This window comes from Temnothorax longispinosus, unplaced genomic scaffold (assembly GCF_030848805.1).
Source record: "Temnothorax longispinosus isolate EJ_2023e unplaced genomic scaffold, Tlon_JGU_v1 HiC_scaffold_24, whole genome shotgun sequence".
NCBI lineage: Eukaryota > Metazoa > Arthropoda > Insecta > Hymenoptera > Formicidae > Temnothorax > Temnothorax longispinosus.
Window position 1 is genome coordinate 365,860 of NW_027270058.1, and position 16,174 is coordinate 382,033.

At 37.2% G+C, this 16,174-nt stretch overlaps 2 long non-coding RNA genes across 2 annotated transcripts in view; one reads left to right on the top strand and one right to left on the bottom strand.

Moving 5' to 3' along the window:
• LOC139824008 (uncharacterized) overlaps nucleotides 1-15,715 on the bottom strand; it is a 31,213-nt gene extending 15,498 nt beyond the window's left edge. The window contains exons 1-2 of the long non-coding RNA XR_011734971.1: nucleotides 15,094-15,715; nucleotides 14,221-14,407 (exon numbers count right to left, since the gene is read on the bottom strand). This is a non-coding gene — a long non-coding RNA (uncharacterized lncRNA). The remainder of the gene's footprint in view (nucleotides 1-14,220; nucleotides 14,408-15,093) is intronic.
• Nucleotides 10,741-12,244, top strand: LOC139823986 (uncharacterized). The gene is made up of 5 exons (XR_011734960.1): nucleotides 10,741-11,043; nucleotides 11,229-11,365; nucleotides 11,593-11,735; nucleotides 11,830-12,062; nucleotides 12,136-12,244. It is a non-coding gene; the product is annotated as an uncharacterized lncRNA (long non-coding RNA).
• Nucleotides 15,716-16,174: the final 459 nt, after the last annotated feature.

Below are 16,174 nucleotides of genomic sequence, written 5' to 3' on the forward strand. Positions count from 1 at the left end.
CAGCCGGGCGAAAAACCGCGAGGGGCCCGCGCGCAACCAGCAGCCAAGTCAAACGGGCCGCGGGAAAATGGCGGAAATCGTCTGCAACGTCGCGAACAGGGCGACACACACAACCAATCGGCGGGGCGGAAGAACCGCGAGCTTGAGGGCGCAAGTGCGGGGGTCCGGCGTGGTCCCGCCGAACCGACCGCTCCTCACTGTCGATCTAGCCGCGGACGAGGAGCCACCCCTGGAGGAGCGCCCCGACGCCGCCGAGCAACAGCGAGCAGCCAAATTGTAAGATCTCCACTCCGGTGCCGCCTATTCATTGAGGGCTCGATCTCGGTCGCGACACGGTGCCGGAAAGGCATATATCGAGTAGATTACCGGGTGAATCGGCCTGATTACGTGTCGTACTTAGCTACCGGCTCCCGCCGTTGTGGATGCCAGAAAGATTATCGCGGCTGTTTGTCGGGATCGCGGGCACGTGGCCGGCCGAGATCGTAGCCAGAAACAGTAAAAGCCCTACTCGAAAGCTTGCGTGTGATCGGCAGTCAATTCGCGTATAGCGGCGTGTGCGTCTTGTGAATCGTGGACGGAGGTGTGCCGCGGGCGGCACGCTCCGGTGTATATTGTGTTTAGTGTTGCGTATTACGGTATATTGTCGCGTGTCGCGTACGGAAGTCCCGTGTGCGTGTCGGGAGGGACCGCGCCGGGCTCCTTTTGCGTATGATTGTCGCGTTATTGTCGCGTTTTGCGTACGGAAGTCCCGTGTGCGTGTCGGAAGGGACCGCGCCGGGCACCTTGGGGTGCGTTGAGGTGCACCGCGAGCCTCGCGGATATTTTGCGCCGTGTGTGCGGGCAACTATCGTCGCGTTTGCTCACATAGGAATCTCGCGAGCGCGCCATCTCGGGCGTTGCATACATTGTGTCGTGCGGGTGAGAATTGTTATGTCGAGTGTATGAGAATCGTTTGCGTCGGGCGTGTGAGAATCGCCGAGCGTTCGGGATCCGGAAATCAAGACGTGGGCAGATTGACGTTATCGCGGGGTCGCGCTTAGGATAGAAAGCTTCGCTCGCGAAGGGAGCCTCGCGAGCGTGAACATCACGCACTTCGCGCGTGCGGTAACGGCCGCCCCGAGTACCGCGGTAATATCGGCCATTTGAGCGAGATCCGGCCTTGGTTTCCCGAAACGATTTGCTCGTTTGTGTTTATTGAATGAAATATATCTATTTACTATTGTTTATTGCCGGGCTTTATTTCTGTGTTGCTTGCGTTACGCTCCTTCTCCACCTTCATCCCTTTCACGCGGAGCTACGCCCTGAGCTTGTGGCGAGATTAGGGAGGAGAACGTTATCGAGACGTGGTGCGCGTCTATAATCGCACCTGGCGCCCAATCAAATGGTATCGCCCAAGATCTAAGATACGGGAATTTCGGTAAGAGAAGTGACTTCGTTATCCCCTTCGAGCTATCGTCCGGTGGTCCGCGGATTAATTTGCAGCCGCGCCCCCTCGGCCAGCGAGACCGAGGGAAATCGGTTTGCAAGCTGTTGTTTAATTTCTAATATTTGAAGTAAAATGCAAATATTTCGATAAAATGCCTAATACATATTTTAGCAAATAGTACACGAAAGAATATTAAGGATTTCGTGACTTAATCCATTTATAGTAAACACACTTTACGTGAATTTGTGTACGATGGCGTTAATGTGCACTGACAATGAGTGCGCACTGGTGTATCCACGCAAATTTGCTATAAATATTGTTCTGATTTATGTTAATAATTTTATGATCATAGACAACGTAATTAATAAAAATTTTTAGTATCTATTTTTATAAGAGTAATTTTATATGGTAAAGTCAAGCGTTTATCGTGTTTAATCTAATCAATTGCAAATTATATATAATTTATACATCTCTAAAATGATTTATAAATAAATAAGTTACAATTAAGTTATCGGTAATCAAATAATTAACTATTTTTAAAATTATTTTTATACGATTAATTGAATAGTGCTTAACTTCTATACTTGTATAAATTATTAATAAACTGAATATTAAATAGAAAAAACCTATAAATATTTGTGTAATCAATAATTTTTATATATTACATATTTTTTACTTCTACATATTTTATAGCCTATGTACTTCTGTACGTATCTATACAAGAATGAATAAATTTATTACTTTTAAAATTCGAACATTGCACATATATTGCAATTATATATTTTATTACAGACCTGAAAAACTGCAAAACGGTTTTTTAATTTTGAACATAGAACCATCGGAAAGTAATCCAGAAGGAAAAATTGTTAGAATTTTCGCCTCATATGACATGGGATGGAGTCAACGAAGCAACGGATATTCATATGATAGCTTAAATGGATACTGTGCACGTATAGGATTAAAAACAGGAAAAATTCTTGATTTTTGCACTAGAAACAGAAAATGCAGAATTTGCGATTTAGGACTTGTTAATGGAAAAATAAAAGAACATGATTGTAGGTTCAATTGTTATAGTAGTTCGAAAGCTATGGAAGCTAATGGTGCAGTACAATTAGTTACAAATAGCAATATTCTAAAAGCCGCTAATATTGAAGTTGGTGTTTTTATAGGAGATAATGATAGTTGCTGTATAGCTTCTATTCAAAATGCAATAAATTACGAAATAGTCAAGCAATCTGATATGAATCACACTACAAAAGATGTGGGTAATACTTTGCATGAAATCCATAACAGTAAAGTTTCAGATCCTGATCGTGAGTTATCTAATGATACTATAAAACACCTTCAGCGATGTTTCACATACGCAGTCAAACAGAATCAAGGTAATATATCGAAAGTTCAAGCTGCTTTAAAGAACATCCCATATCATTTTTGGTTATCACGAAAATTGTAGCCAATGGTGTCAAAATAATGCTGATAAAGAAAATTATACTGGTATTAGAGTGAAAAATGCGACTCTTTTCGAGGTCTTGAAAAATACATTTACAAAACTGGCAAATAATGCAGAAAAATTTGCTGCAACAGCTAGCAGCCAAGCAAATAAAAGTCTGAATAATTCAATGTGTAGTAAGGCACCAAAACGGATTTCATACAGCACCTCTGAATCCGCTGACTATCGATTTGCTTGCACTGTTGCTGAAAAAAATTATGGCACAGACTACCTGCGGCGTTCAATGGATGCGATTAATTTTCCCTGGAATAGTCAACTGAATAAATATGTTGAACGCTCAACCGAAATATCATTAAGAAAAAAAGAAAATGCAAGTAAGCCAGAGTTTAAAAAAAGACGATTAGAATTGAAATCTAAAAGGTCCCAGTTACGGCATAGAAAAGAGCAAATAGAAGGTGATACGTACAAGAGTAATATGGGATTGTTTAACGAAACATAGGTATAGAAAATTGCATAAAGAAGGTGACTGGTGACAACTTTAATTACAATACGCATGATATTGTTGTAGTCTTCTTTGATTTAGAGACCGGAGGCTTCGACTTATCTCGTGAAATTTTACAAATATGTATAAAATGCGAAGAGCTACAATTCGATTCGTTTATTACTCCTACAAAAGCACGTGACAATCAAGCAACAAAAATTAATGGTTTGAGTAGAGTCAATAAACAATTATTCCATAATGGAGAAGAAGTTGTTACTTTCCCTCGGCGAATGGTATTTCTTAAATTATTGGAATATTTTAAAAATATAGAAAAAAAATGTATCCTGGTAGCTCATACGTGTTCATTTGATTCTATTCGTTTTATTTTAGCAATTAAAGAGTTGTCTCTCTTATATGAATATAAAAATTATATTCTAGGATTTTCTGATACGTTATCTCTGTTTCGAAAAAAATATCCTAATAGAAAAAATGGTTATAAATTAACCACTCTAGCAACAGAACTTCTTTCATTGTCAAGTGATGATGCACATGATGCACGATTCGATGTTAAATTATTAGAAAAATTGTCTGTAACTTTTTTGGATATAGCTGAAATAATAGAGTCAAAAAAATCACGTGAAAAAGTTTTGATAAGGATAGAAAAAAATGCAAATACAAAGAAAATATTATCTTCGGGTAAGCCTATGAATAATGTTATAAGTGCTAGTATGCAAAAAAGATTAGCCGAATTTGGCATAAGTTATGATATACTTGTTAATAAATATCGTAGTGAAGGCAAAGATAAAACAATACATTTTTTAAGAAATGAGATTAATGGAAAACCTCAACTTATCAAATCTAATAAGATTTTGAACAATATTTTGGAATACTTAAGTTTTTTCTCTTTTGCAAGTGATTCTGATGTGATTTTGATGTGATTTTGCATGTGATTCTGATAAAAATTAAATTTATCTATTTATAAGTTATACGTAATCAAAAGTTATAATTAATATATAAGTTATGATACGAAAAATGTTACCAAAGATGTTGCAGAACAAGTATTACTTAACTTTTTATGATTCAATCTGTAATAAATAAAACAAAAAATGTCATATAAAAAAGTAGTATTTATTTTGATACATAAGTTATACTGCGATAAACATAACCAAAAATGTTTCATACACGATGATGTCAAAATGACGGCAAAATGATTTTTTTGTCATTTCATCATTATTTTACTATCATTTTACCATCATTTTACCATCGTCAAATGCCTCGCCGTATAACCTTTACTATACTCATTTGCGCTGTTGCCAAGTTGCCATTATTTGCTTGCGTTCATTTGTAGCAGACGAAAAATCAAGCAATTTATGCTTTAATAATTAATTTTTTTACGAAATGTGCGGTAACCTTCCCTTTTTTTTCTATCATTTATTTGTAAATTATTAAGTTACATGTGTATATTTTTTTTCCTTATCATTTGCATTTTTTTTTTGCACTTATTTCATTCTAAAGGTATGCTGTTTGGCGCTCACCAAACTGTAGATAGATGCATGTATCATACTCATTAGTTTAGTCTTGTTACTCGTTGTACATAGTAGTCTTCGCGTACCTAGTATTAAGTATTTCGGTGACTCGCGCGAAACGTCGGCGGATCGCGATCAACGCGGAATCGATAATTGCGCGACTCACCAATCGGTGCTGCCCTCGCTCACCCCACGAGGGCACCCGCCTGAAGAACAAGTACTCGCTCGCGACACTGTTCCAGCGCCGCGAGCTCTCGGCACTCATCGTTACGACGTCTCGGAGCACAGAGAGATTTTCGGAGCAGAGAGACTGGCGCTAATATACGGAGTCGCGAGATCATCAGCTCGCTCCCTGATAGTGCGATCGCCTATTTTCTCGGCCTGCTTGTTTGCTGTCTTTACCTGCTTCCTCCTGCTTGCTTGCTGCCTGCCTTGACTTACTGCTGCCTGCCTTGCATTTGCCTTGCTTGCTGCCCTGCTTGCGTTGCTGCACGAGCCCGATCGCGACCGAGACGAAGCATCCAGGAGTCGACGGCACAACGAACGGTGAGTCGCATTTGCTTAACTTAACTCGCTTTGGGGAGACTTACACCCCTGGTCCTTCGAGCTTCGCTTTATCGCAAATCCGGGTACGGCTCTACCGCCCCCCGAGCATATGCAATATGTCATTTCCCATAAAAACCATAAGAACCTATGTTAAAAATGCAGCCAGTTTCATGCAATTTTAATATGTTGTTCTGGAATGCAAAATAGAATTATGTGAATTTTTTGGAAATTTTTCACCGTCCCGTTTTGAAATAAATCTACTTCTAAAATTGTACTTTTTAGGTTTTTGGAGTAGATTTTTTTCAAAACGGGATGGTGAAAAATTCTCAAAAAATTCACATAATTCTATTTTGCATTGCAGAACAACATATTAAAATTTCATGAAATTCTCTGCATTTTGTTGTAGCCATCGAACCACCTTAAGTCAAAAACATTTTAAAATTCCCAGTAAACACACGGCAACATGTAACGTGTACAGACTAGTTGTACGTTCCTATTCAATAATATAAATGCAATATAACACACGTGTTATATTGCATATAACACGTTACTGTACATTACATGTATTGTGTTTAGTAGATCGTTACATCTTTAAAATATCTAAAAAATATTAAGTATTATTTTTGTAATACTGTTTATAAGATAAATGATTTTCGCACAGAAACCCGTACAGAGACACGTCAAGCAAACACATTAAATACTAATATGCCAGAAAATCAACCAGAACGTCCATCTATTATGATGGATACTACGTATAGCTGTTCGACAGAAGAAACAACCATTTCGAAAGAGGTTTCGACACAAGAAACAATCACATCGGAAGAGGTTTTGATAGGAGAATCAACTATTTGGGAAGAGGTTTCGACACAAGAAACAACCATTTCGGAAGAGGTTTTGACAGAAGAATCGAGGAATTTTTGTGCAAAGAGAACGAAACCATCACCATTAGTACGTCGTATTCCAGACACGCAGCTTAGTCCACCATTAGAAAAATCTCCATCAGCGTTAACTCAAACATCACATATATTATCTGCAAATAGTCCACGTAAAGAAAAATTGTGAACAAAATTGAAAAAATTACAAAGAATAAAATCAATACTAGAAGCAAAATTAAAGCGTAAGAATAAGTTAGAGGATGTTACGGAAACAGATTTTCTAAAACTTTGCAATAAATTTTTACCTAAAAATATACAATTTTTTATTACAGAGCAAATTAACGTACAGAACGGTCATAAAAAAGGGTATAGATATACAAAAGAATTTAAGAGATATGCCTTATCATTATTTTTTATTTCGCCAAGTGCATATAGATTTTTGAAAAAAACTTTTAATTTACCATCTATCAGATGTTTATAAAGGTTTGTCGAAAACTGGCCAGAAGAACCTGGAATAAGTGACACAATCTTTAATGCAATTAAGATTAGGACAGCTACAATAGAGGAAAACAATAAAATGTGCATTTTATGTCTTGACGAAATGCCGATAAAATCCAATCTATTTTACAGTATAAAAAAGGATAAAATTATAGGTTTTCATGACACAGGTAGCAACAAGTCGTTTAATGTAGCACAAAATGCTTTAGTTATTATGGCAAGAGGCCTTAAAATGAATTGGAAACAACCTTTAGGATTTTTCTTAACGCATTCTACTCGCCCTGCAGTAGATATCAAAACTTTAATTGAGTGTGCCATTAAAAAATTACATGCACGTGACATACAAGTTGTTGCTATTGTTACTGATCAAGGATCAAATTTTTGTCAGTTAACTAAATTACTTAATATAACAATATAGAAAAGCCTTATTTCATAGTAAATAGTATGAAAATTTTCTATTTCTTTGATATGCCTCATTTGATGAAAGCTGTGAGAAATAATATGATAACACACAATTTTATATATGATGATCAATATGTTTCATGGCAACATATAAAACATTTTTATGAACAGGACAAAATAAGAAATTTAAGATTAGCTCCTAAGCTAACTAAAGAACATATATACCCTAATAATTGGCAGAAAATGCGAGTTAAATATGCTATGCAAATACTAAGTGCTACTCTTGTTGCTGCTTTGAAAACTTATATTTCGTTTGGAGCGCTTGGAGAAGAAGCCATGGGAACAGCTAATTTTATTTCAGATTTTGACAAACTTTTTGACATCTTCACGTCATAGAAATTATTTAATGCAAAAGAATTTAACAAACCATTTAAAGGAGAACAATATCAAATAGATTTTTTATATAAAATGTTAGATAGTACAAAAAATATAAAAGTTACTGCATTTGATGGAAAAAATAAAACTAAACAAGTAAAGTTTGTGTCAAATTTACAACTAACTGTAAATGCATTGCTTCAATTATGGGAATTCCTAAAAAAAACGCCAGATTTGAATATGTACTAACTAGGCGACGTAATCAAGATTGTTTGGAAAATTATTTTGGAACTATAAGAAAACGAGGCGGCACGTCATATAATCCTACACCACAACACGTTATAAATGCCTTTAAAAAAACATTTTCATTGAAGTTTTTAATAGTATCCGAAAATGCAAACTGTGCTAACGATTTCTCAAAATTTTTAGCTTTGATGAATTCTACTCATATCGATAGGTATGAAAGCAATCAAACAATTTTGCAGACAGAATCAGCATTTCAATCAATAAAAATATTAGAATCAGATTATCGTACACGTGACTATCTAACTGAAAATTCATTACAATATTTGTGTGGTTATATTATAAAAAAGTTACGAGCCTATCATATTTGTTCTATTTGCGAAACAATTTCTTTACAAAATCCATTAGCGTCTAATGCAACAGTATTTATCGAAAAAAAACATATGATAAGAGTACAGTTCATGGCAGTCTACTAGTACCAAGCGAAGAGTTTAGCACGTATATATTAACATTGCATAAACATTTTATATTACATTTTAAACAGTATGCCCTACAAAATATAGGACATAAGCTTTTCGACAATATGATACAAATAGCAGTACCATTCAAAGTATGTGCAGACGTTCCTTTAAAATATTTAATAAAACTAGTTATTCGAATCTGTATTTATTATACATTAAAAAGTATAAACCGTAATTTAAAACAATCCAAAGAAAAAAATCGAAAAATAACTATTTTGTCACACATTTAACAGTACGTTGATAAATAAATATAAAGTTTAAAAATAATTTAATATTTCTGAACGATTTATATGATTTCCCAAAACGAATTACTAATAAGCCCTATACTTCTTTACTCCAAACCTTTAACACATTTTTCAAATCAACCTCTCATAAAATCGACGTATACAAGCCGTGTTCTAATATACACTGCCAGTATTGAATATTTATAATATATGTAATAGTGAACTATGACTACTAGATTTTCAGTACTGGCTGTGTACAACATGGCCATGGAAGGCCCGAATCGAATCTGAGACTCGCCGATTATAAGTCGACCATCCTCACACGGAGTCACTCAAATAATAATTTAACATTTTTGTCATATTTATATTTGTATATAAATATTTATACTTATTAGAAGAGAAAAATATACGTAACTATGTATTCACCAATATACACAGATTTTCAGTAGTATGTATCGATTTAAACAGCGCGGGATAATGCCACTATTTTAGGCTGAGAATGTGGCGGCTAGTCTCAAGGTCATGAAATTTGTATACACGAAGATCAAAGGTACCGCCGCTACTGTCGCTACTAGTAATGTTTATACTATGACAGTGAGCTATCTCTTCTCGCCGCGCGCGTAAGTTAGTCGATCTTCTTCAATAATATCTTTTATACGTACGTATATGTAATGTCATATATGTAGTTACTAAGCATGCGGCGAAAAGAAACAGTCTAATGTTACACGGTTGCTCGTGATAAAATCGTAAAATGGTAAAGGACTTTTTATTGTGCATATCATATCGTATATACATAATATCACACGATATTATGTATATCATTTTCACGATATTTTATATGACACATTTAAAACATTTGATATATAGATAACCTAATCATATCCCTTATTTTAAAGACCAGTTCTTTATTTCAAGTACCTGTTTTTTAGATCTTTTATTTAACGTTGTCGTTTAATGCACTAACGTGAAAATATCACTTTTTTCTATAGCATACGGTCGTTTTGCGAGGAAAACGTAGAAGACAGGGGGCTTTCCGACGACGTACAAAAATTTACAGGTTGATTACGTTTATTTAATAATCTCACGTTTATAGTTTTATAATCTCAAAGAGAACAGATAATCAAAATGACGTCAACGTGGCCGTATTTTGACTTTTCTGTTCTCCTTGGAATCTTTTCGTGCAACTGCTATAATATAATTTATACGTATGTTGCATTTTATATTTAGATGAGAGTATAGATGAGGAAGCCGTTCTATATATGCCAGAAAATATGGTGAAAGACGTGATACCCATTATTGGAAAAAGATTTACGTTTCTTGAAAACAGAAAAAAATTACTTTTAAAAAAAAAGAACGTTAGTAAGAACGTTATATTTTTTGTAGCCTATTTCTCGTGGACGTAATACGTCTTGTAAATATAGATTAGCAAATGAGACGTCGTAAGTTTCTAGACGTGATATTTACCTACTAACGTTGATACGTTTTATTTGCTAATCTATATTCGCAAAACGTACTTATACGTAAATACGTAACTATCACGTAAGCTACGTAAGTTATCAGTTACGTTATGAATATCATTGTTGCAGGATATTTCAACAGATTTGAATACAACAGATTCAACGTTAGAAGTCACAAGTACAGACATCGAAGAAACTGTCAGTACAGATAGTTTTTCTTCTAAAGAGTCGTGTGAGCACGCGTGGAAAAGTATGTATTTTTATACAAACTTTATATTTTTTATATTCTAAAATTTTATCGCGTTTTTGAAATAGACAAGTAAAAATAGAATGAGGAAAATATTAATCCTAAAATCTAAACATTTACGTTTAATATTTTAATATTTTTTACGTTTAATATTTTTTTGTTCTTAATATTTAATATTTTTGTCTAGATTTTAAAAGACGTGCTTTCCGAATCCAGTTGTGGTAAAAAAATATTAAGGCAAATACGATTGACTGGATCAAACCGTAATAAGCGAACCCATTTACGTATGGACAAACTTCTTTGCAAATCTACGAAGTATGTATACCATTTTATAAAAATGTATATGTAAACGTGTACGTGTATATTTTATCTACGTATTTCTATTTCAATGTAGACGAAGTTCAGCAGACGTTCAGAAATAGGCTGAAGAACGAGCCCATGTTTTTAAACATGACGTGGCATCAACATATTATGTTCCAAGTACGGCAAAACAAAAACGTCTGGCTAGCAAAAACGTGTGGAACAAATACACAAACCTAAAAAGGTATATAAAGAAACAAGCACTCGAAAATATAGAAGAAGAGAAGACTCCAGAAAATCCTGATGATCCTGATTATGAAGAAACATTGCTTACCGTGCGAGCACGTCAGCCAGACGATCCTAATCTTTTAAAATTGTGGAAAGAAACATTTAACGGAAGAAAGAAAGGGACTTTGCGTACTGAATATTATAATGACGATCCCGTTTTAAAAACTTCCCGTACTATTTCACTGTACGTACGTTCTTCCATATAAAATTTGTGTGTGTGTGTGTGTGTGTGTGTGTGTGTGTGTGTGTGTGTGTGTGTGTGTGTGTGTGTGTGTGTGTGTGTGTGCGTGCGTGCGCGAGCACAAAAATGCAGTATAAATATAATCATAACGTTTCCCAATGTAATATGTCACGCCGTACGTGTTACAGATACGTCGTGATTGTGGCCGTGCAACCGGACGTGATACGCTGATTTTTCAAAAAAAAATGGCCCGAACGTTGTCCATATGTACGACAACGAGCGGAAAAAAAACAAGCATGCCCAGCATTATATGACGTGAAACATGGTATGTACCGTACATGTAAAACATACACACTCAAATATTACGTATTTTACGTTATATAATACATGATAGAAAGGCTTTAAGAACCGAACGCGGATGTTGCAGCGTGTATTCCGATGAAACGTACACGCCGCAACATCCGCGTTCGGCTCTTAAAATCTTTATATCATATATATTATATTTAATATTGAGAGCCTGATAGAACGGTCTTAATATATTACGTTATAAAGTACGTTCAGATATACCAGTCGAAGTACCAAGTCTTTTTATTTTACCCTACATACGTACGACATGTCATGTGAAGACAGGCAACAAAAAAAAATGGAAACCTTCAAAAGTAGAAGTGGCTGAAAGTTTTATCTGTCGACGTCTTGTAAGTATACGTTCGTCTAACATGTTTGAAAAAATACCTTATAATATTCGCGTTTCAACGGTCCGTGTTATATATTTTGTTATATTTGTTGTAGAATATAGCACACGTAGAATCTATACTAACACAACGGAAAGAGAAACTTCAAGCTATGAGTTTGACTCTTCAGCCAACAGTGGTTGCAGTGGATTCGTTAAGATAAATCTCGCATCTTTTTACGCTCTTGTAAACAACGTAAAGTACACGGTGACAAGTTTGCAGAATGCAGTAAATCTATGTTTTCAAACCTTCTTTGCACTGGACGCAAAGTATCCAGTAGACTGCGAAAGAGTATGATATTTTTTACAACACGCGGTATATTGTATTACCAGTGAAAAATATTGTCGAAATTTTATTTCTTTAGATACCATTTGGCATGATATAGACGACGTACGATCTTCTTCAAACGAAGTTCGAACTTCAAAATACGTTTATGTTTTTATTAAAAGACATACTTTAAAGCTGACGTCAACATATAGTAAATATATATATATATATATATATATATATATATATATTCGTAAAAATGCTTAACGGCAATATTTGTCTTAAAACAGTATCTAAAAAAAAATTTAACGTGCATCTTACGTTTGCACATCAAACAAGTCTTACTTCTATACGTTATACTTGTCCATATGAAGGTTGTAGACGTTCTTCGTCAGATTTGAAAACATTAAGTAAACATCAAAGAGTTTCGAAACATTTGACGAAGTTTCAACAAATACTAAGAACGTGCCACGATTAACGGTAAATATTGAGAAGTTCGCGGTACCAAATATACGTACACAAACGTCGGAGATCAGTATTTCTGACAGTTGCACCGCAGCGTGCACGGCGACAGTTGTATTAGAACATTCGAAACGTGAAAGTGCACGAACGGAACTTCATATGTTCGCACTGGCACGGCGTTCTTCTTTCCACGCTAATGCTACATTAAGTCGAATACAAAGTGATCGACGTACGCATATATCTTATTCATTTTTAAACACAAGCTACTTTAATACGTTAAAACAAATATCTGCTATGGACGCACCAACGTCAAAATATTTAGTAGAATATTTAGAAATATTTCAAAATGTATTCAAAGATCTTGATAGTAAATATAAACGTACGAAAATATTAACAAATATTGGATATTATCGTGCACCAACTCCAATATTCTTCGGAACTATAAAAACAAGAGCGAAAGATGCCGTAAAAACTGAAAATGTTTATGAACACGTAATATCGTTACAAAAAGTATTTAAAGTCTTTTTTGAAGTAGGTGATACATTTAATAGAATGTGTAAGTATATTACATCCGTGAATGAAAATAGTAACACGGGACGTACCAATATCATATAAACTACTTTTGGAAATCGAAACGTGTAAACGAGGAATCTATAACTTTCCCCTTCGTCTTGTATAAAGATGCTTTTGAAACAGCTAATCCCCTAGGCTCGCACGCAGATATACCGAGTGTCTCAGACCACCCGTCGCACCCGATTTATTCGTAAACGCAACATTTTAGAGAAAAATGTTTTAGACTAAAGTTGTATGGTTTCAAGGGGTACATAAGATGGTGTCCGTAGTTTCAATTTAAATAGTTGCTCGAAGGTCACGTAAAAGTCACCTTCAATTTTTTAACGAGAACCACCTACTTTTTATTGCATATTCTTGTAGCTTATCTCGAGAGCTTTCTAAAACACTATAAGAAAGTATTTTTTCATTAAAAACTTTTGGACGTATAAAGCTTGAAAGTTCTTGTATTTTGACATAAAATACAAAATATCTTGTAAAACATTAAGTTTTCGGTAATGTTACCTTAATACTTTTATACACAGACGAATGAGACGACGCACGTGGTATAAAAAAAGCATAGTTCCTTTAAGAAAAATATGTACGTTACAACACGCCGCTGCATACTTTTTCTTAAAAGCAACTATGTCTTTTGAAAATTTAAAATTCGTTTGTCAAAATACTAGAACTTTCAAGCCTTATACGTCCAAAAGTTCTTAATGAAAAAATACTTTCTTACAGTGTTTTGGAAAGCCCTCGAGACAAGCTACAAGAATATGCAATAAAAAGTAGGTGGTTCTCGTTAAAAAATTGAAGGTGACTTTTACGTGACCTTCAAGCAACTATTTAAAGTAAAACTACGGACACCATCTTATGTACCCCTTGAAACCATACAACTTTGGTCTGAAATATTTTTCTCTAAAATGTTGCGTTTACGAATAAATCGGGTGCGACGGGTGATCTGAGACACTCGGTATATTACGAATATATATTCGTGAAAATATGTTACTTTGAAACTGGTAAAACATATAACTCTTTCTCTCTTAAAGAAAGAAAAGAAAAGAACGACGAAAACATCTGCACGGGTATGAAAAATATCTTACAAAAATACCGTAAAACGTCGCAACGGCCACAACGACAATATCTTGATAAAAGACGTACTTGTACTCACCTCTCGCGTTCTTCTTTTCCCAATCATACCGTCGGACTACTTCCCGGACTTTACCAAAGCGAATAAACGGGACGCTTAAGTCAGTCTCCGTCACGTTACTTGGCAAGCCACCAAAAAAGACTTTCGGGAAATCACCGCTGCATTTTGACTTTTATAAAGTGCGCAGGTTGCACGGTTTTGGATCACGCTGTAAAACAAAACATCAACAAATATTATGGCTCCATATAAAAATATTCAACTTCGAGTTAACACATTGATTAAAAACGTGAACGTTTTGAGTGGAAAAATACAAGATCGTCGAAAATTAACGTTCAAGAATCATAAACCACGAGGTACGACCTTTCGTTTAGGCTCACAAAGTACACGTACCCTTTAAGTGTCTTACGTCACGTCGTAAAAGCACAAAGTCCTTCATACGATACTTTCACTGTCGTAAAACACATGGTTACGACGATATATTCTTTGAAGCGCGAACGCATATATATCATATTTGAAAAAATATATGGCAAAAGATATCACGACAAAACAGAGACGTTAACGTATGATAGGTACGCGACATGTCCTTCCCGTACGTGGACGTGACGTCGCCGAAGTTCGTACACCGTCCCGTTTATGCAAAAGACGTCGCGTACGTTTATATAGAACGAACACTCGCTTCGAACAAATATTTGAACTATTTGTTTTCGTCACCCAAAAAAAACGACCGCGACGAGCGTCTTCCAGGAAACGGGCACCAACGGGTAACATGGCGGCGGTCGCGCGCGCTCGCACGGAAACGCACGCAAGATTCTCGACGGCACGACGTCGACCGAGCGCGTGCCGTCGCAAGCACACGTACTCGCGTTGAACAACGCAGAAACGTTATGTACTTACAGGAGAGGCGAGGCACGCACGTCCGTAGTCTCCGCGGGACTTCGATGTAAAACTGTCTCGAACTTAACGGCCAGCCTCGCGCGCGACGCGTGCGTCCGGGGCGTCCATCGTCCGATACGACGACGACGAAAAAACGCAAGCTTCGCAAACGTCGCGAATACCCGACCGAACGACGCGTAACTCACTGTTTTCGCGCAAAATGGAAAAATCCACGCCACCGCGCGACGTTACGGCCGTCGCGCCGAGTATCCTGCGGAGAACTCATCCCCACCCCTCTTTGCCCTTCGCGCGAACACTGGCCTCGCGCGCGAGTCGTGCGTCCAGGGCGTTCACTGTCCGGCGCGAAACACGGCGACGAGAAAACGCAGACTTCACAAACGTCGCGTACACCCAGCTGGACAACGCGTACGCCGCCGATTTTCGCACGAAGTTGCCACGTCGCGGCGTCGGCTCGTCTGCGTGCGAGATCATCGACGGTACTCGCGAACACCGTGTTCCCCCCGTACCTTTATTTACGAAAAACGACGCGTTACCACCGCACACCACGTTTTACACACCGCACGTTCGCTCGCGACCGACAACCGACGACTATTCGTACACGCGAAACTACTCGAAGGTCAGAAAACGTCACGCTGCCGTGCGACGTTACGGCCCGCACGCCCGGTATCCTGCACAGAACTGTTCCCCACCCTACCCCACCCCTTACCGTCTTACGCGCGGCCGGCCGCAGAGCGCGCGGCGCGACAACTCCGGTGCGCGTACGCGCCACGAAACTGATGGCAGGCACGTAGCGCGCAGCCTTGCGGCCCGCGGCTTACATCGAGCATGCTTGCATCAATCCTTGTCGATCCTTAAGGACGTTCTCTCGTTCTTCTACTAGAGAAACGCGCGTTTCTTAGGATTTTCTTGAAACTGTAACGCGACGTTACGTTAGGTGTGCTTTCGGCGTGGCCGAACGTTCAATACCTTTTCCGATATAAAAAACGCAAGATACTGAGCCTCAAAATTTCACGTTTTACTACGGACGAGGTTTTCCAGACTAAACGGTAAGAGCGACGAAGTTGACCAAGAGAACCAAACG